Source organism: Syngnathoides biaculeatus, chromosome 17 (genome assembly GCF_019802595.1).
Source record: "Syngnathoides biaculeatus isolate LvHL_M chromosome 17, ASM1980259v1, whole genome shotgun sequence".
Lineage (NCBI taxonomy): Eukaryota > Metazoa > Chordata > Actinopteri > Syngnathiformes > Syngnathidae > Syngnathoides > Syngnathoides biaculeatus.
In genome coordinates, this window is record NC_084656.1 from 20,842,948 (window position 1) to 20,847,753 (window position 4,806).

Here is a 4,806-nt window from a genome sequence, read left to right on the forward strand (position 1 = left end):
CGGCATTCCGCAGGCCTCGCGCCGTCCAATCCGCTCTCGGGCGAGACAGCCGGGCGGACGTCGTCTTCTTTTTCCCGTCACTCTCGCGACAACAACGCAGGCTACGCGACGTCCACGCCACGCATGTTGTCGCGCCGAATACATTTGAACCCTGCGCTTGTTACTCTTTGACAAAGCGGCCGGTCTCATCTTGCGTACCGCAAGGCGCGATGTCGTACCCCCTCCGAAAGTTAATCAGTCTTGAACTGTTTGTAATATTTCACGTATTTGACGATCGACTTTTGTTTTGCAAGTGACCACGCTGGCTGGTCTCACTTTTGGGTCAATTATTTGCAGCTGCGGGTCGTCCGCGAGCGTGCGTGTGATGTCCGACATAGTCTATGATGCATTAAGTCTTCGGCGCAAAGTCGACTGCACATTTATTGGACATATTTTGCAAGACATATAAGCTGTACACAAGTTATCAAGCTATGCACAGTGCTTTATCTTGCTATCTGCGCTATTAAACCACAATCTAGCTAGCTAGCATGAGTACCATAATTCCCGGCCTACAGAGCGCACCTGGTATTCTCACCCAGTACATTTGTAAAGGAAATACCATTTGGTACATACGTATGCCGCAGCTGTGTAAAAGCCGCAAGTGCCCGTATTGAAACCGACATTGAAACACGAGATATTTACATAGAAAGATGGTACACAGAGAGTTAAAGGCTAGCGTGGCGGCGCTAATGTTAGCATTAGCACAGCGGCCGGTTAAAAAAAAAAAACAGTGGTAAAAACCACTGAGACACGGCAGTAACACGCTAGCGCAGCGCTAACAGGGCCGGTTAAAAAAAAACAAAACATACCGGTAAAAATCATTGTGAGACACGGCAGTAACATGCTAGCGCAGCGCTAACAGGGCCGGTTAAAAAATAAACCTGCCGGTAAAAATCACTTAAACACGGCAGTAACACGCTAGCGCAGCGCTAACAGGGCCGGTTAAAAAAAAAAAAAAACATACCGGTAAAAATCATTGTGAGACACGGCAGTAACATGCTAGCGCAGCGCTAACAGGGCCGGTTAAAAAATAAACCTGCCGGTAAAAATCATTGTGAAACACGGCAGTAACACGCTAGCGCAGCGCTAACAGGGCCGGTTAAAAAAAAAAAAAAAAAAAAAAACGGTTAAGATCATTGTGAGACACGGCAGTAAGACGCTAGCACTGCGCTAACAGGGCCAGACCGGTAAAAGTCACTTCCTCGGCACATATATTCTACCGGTTCTCCCTCTTACCTTTTCCGCTTGCGGCCGTTTGAACAAAACGCACAAATTAGCTCCATAAACTGCAGGGTTGAAAGCGTGGGTAAAAAAAATCGCGGCTTATCGGCCGGAAATTCCGGTATTTTAGCTCCAGGATCAAACAACTGTTTGGTTTTGTACGGCATCTATTGAGCCAAATACTTATTATTTATTTTCTATTCTTCCCTTTTTTGTTCATTTTTCTTACCGTCAACTGTACCGGAGAGGGCGTTAACCCTCACAAATACCGCAAAAAGGTAGCATCCAACCGACCCGTGTGAAAGGGGGCCTTGTCGCGTAAACGCGGGCCCGAAAATCTGCGGCTTGCGTAAGAGTTGGCGGCGCGAGCGGCGACAAATCCGCTTTTGCCGGAAGATTAAGCGCTAAGAGCGGGATTGAGGCTGTCCCGCGTCTTTGGACGAGGGGGCCATCGCTGGCTCCGCTTTGCCTCCTTTTTTTTGCGAACGCCCTGCCAGAAATAGACGAGACCTCTGCCAAGGCCCGCTGAATAAAAATATGGATGCAACATATTTAGTTTTTGCTCCAGTTTCTCACGAGCTGGACTCGCAGCTCTGCGTCTCTTCCTATAAACAAACAAGGCCAATTTTTCTCAAATATTGTTCTGTCGAAATTTAACGTGAATGCGCGTTTGTACCCGTCCGAGATAATCCGTCCACCTCGAGGTGCCGACGGGACTGCGTTCTGATTGGACGGTGTGATTTCGGCCGTCCGCAATAAAAAGCCGCTATAATTTGCGGATTTACTGCTACTTTGCTAACTGGTCTTCATTTGTAAATCGAATAGTCGTACAAAATGGCAGAAAATATTTTTTAAAATCTCTGACAAATTCATAGATTGCTCCGCGAGGCGGCACCTGCGGCCATATTTGGGGAAAAATATGTCATGTTTGAGACCGAAACGGAATGGACGCGACCGGAGCGAGCCAATCACAACCGTCTGCGGGTCTTTTTTTCAAAAAAATTGTAGCAAAAAAATTGCCGGTGCTGGTATTATTAATAGTAGCGGGAAGTGATTCAGATAAATGAGTGGAAAAGGGGTCACATGCCGGCGGTGCCCGCCCGGCTCGCGGCGGAGGCCCTCGCGTGTCTGGTCTTGTTTTCGGAGAACACGCCGTGACCTACTTTTTGAGGCTTGTTGGTATCTGGTACAGAGTCTCCTCTTCCCTTTCCCCGGCCACTTTTTCCAGCTCTTGCCAGGCCTCTCCCAAGCCGCCCGAGACACGTAGTCTCTCCAGTGTGTCCTGGGTCGCCCTCGGGGTCGCTAGCCGGCGGGACGTGCCCGGAACACCTCACCGGGGAGGCATCCGGGAGACATCTGAATCAGGTGGACTTTTATTTGGTTGCCACTTTGTGGATTTCACATATTGCGGGGGTTCTCCAGAAACGGACCCCCACGATAAACGAGGGATCACTGCGTTGTAGTTTCTGACCGGCGTCTGCTAGCTATATGCTATCGCGAAGTGGGAGAAGTCAGAGACAGGCTAATAGATATTAGCATTGACGTCACGATCATTTGCGAGCGCAGCGACCGGTCAAATGCGGTCGTTGACGCCGCGAATGGATGACTGGAGGGCGAGAGACGTCCACTTTGATGTGACGCCCAGTCGGCGCTTTCCTTTTTTAGTGGGGGAACAACAGAAATGCATCTTCTTATTTTTAAGGAACGTGGAACATTTAATAGTTTGTCTGCTTTCGTGCAACATCCGCCAGTGTTTGTTCCTTTTTGGTTCAAATCCAGCACTAGTAGAATTTCTTTATTGGAGATTATAATAGTTTCTTCTTTTTGGCAAAGTGCACCATAAATACCTTTTATTTATTTTAAGGGAAATACATGTCTTCTTTTTAGGAAAAAAAATCCACATTTCCTTTTAGTAAAGGCCGATAATTTTAAGTTTAAGAAAGTTGAAATCTGATTTCCAGCGTGGCGTGCAAAGTCTGCACGTTTCCATTTGGACGCTTATTTTGGTGCGTCGGGAAGACGAAAAAGCATCCGAGCTGCTCATGAATGATGCAGGAAAACGATGGGAAAGTCGGTCAGGAGTGGGGGTGGGGGGGGGCCTCGTTGCTCATGAATCTTGGAAACTGGGGGGGGGGGGGGCGTGCTAACGGTGCACAAACGCTAAAGAAAATGGCACCTTCCGCATGCAAAATGGACACTATGGGCTTTGGCAAAACATTTTCTCGCCTGCATGTTTACACTGCCCCCCCCCCCCCTTTAAAAAAAAAATCACTTAATTCTGAAAACAGAACCCAAACACGTAGCAAAAATATTTTTCATGTTTTTTTTTTCATATTTCAATTTTATATTTGAACTTTTTTGTGAGGGGGGGAATCACAATTGGAGTGAAAAATGGGGGTGTGGTCCACACTGGATGTAGTAAGGGAAGAAAATGAAAGAATTCTTTTGTTTCAACAGGGACAAGTTTAAAATGAAAGAAAGACTAATGGTAAATGAGAGAGAAATACATTTAATATAAATTTATTAGTAAGGATATATGGTACAGAAAATGGACGGCTGGACCATGTTTTGAAGTTGTCTTCTTTTTAGGAAAGGTTGTTTTTCTTTTTAGGAAATCGTACTCTTGATCATTTGTTGTCTTTTTACAAAAGTGTGACATTTTTTTTTTTAGGAAAGCGCAACATTGATCTTTTCTCTTTGTCTTCTTTTCAAGAAAGTGCAACTGTCGTTTGTCTTCTTTTTAGGAAAGCGTGACTGTTTTTCTTTTTAGGGAAGTGCACCATTGATCGTTAGTCCACTTTTGTAGTAAAGTGATTGTTGATCGTTTGTCTTCTTTTTAAGAAAATGCAACGATTGTCTTTTTAGGAAAGGGTGACAATGTTTTTTTTTTTCTTTTTAGGAAAGCCTACCATTGATCATTTGTCTTTTTAAGAAAGTGCAACGATCGTTTGCCTTCTTTTTAGGAAAGTGTGACAATGTTTTTTTTTATTTTTAGGGATGCGCAATGTTGATCGTTTGTCTTCTTTTTAGGAAAGTGTGACATTTTTTTTTTTTTTTTAGGAAAGCCTACCATTGATCATTTGTCTTTTTAAGAAAGTGCAACGATCGTTTGCCTTCTTTTTAGGAAAGTGTGACAATGTTTTTTTATTTTTAGGGAAGCGCACCATTGCTCGTTTGTTTTCTTTTTGGACGAGTGTGACAATGTTTTTCTTTTTCGGAAAGCGCAACTTTGATCGTTTGTTTTCTTTTGAAGAAAGTGCAACATCGCTTGCGTGTCTTCTCTGGCGGAAAGTGCAAGTTGATCATCTTTTTAGAAAATCTCTGCATCCGGCGCATGTCTTCTTTTTGAGAAAGCGCAATTTTGCACGCTGATCTTTTCTTCTTGATGGGGATTTGGGCCATAATTAGGCCACCCTGAATACCCAGCATGCACCTTGCTGGTGACCCCCCCCCCCCCCCACCTTTAAAAAAAGAATTGATTTGCACACAAGTGTTTATCAGTCGACGTCGTGACACCGGGACGGCAATATGCGATTGCACAAGACA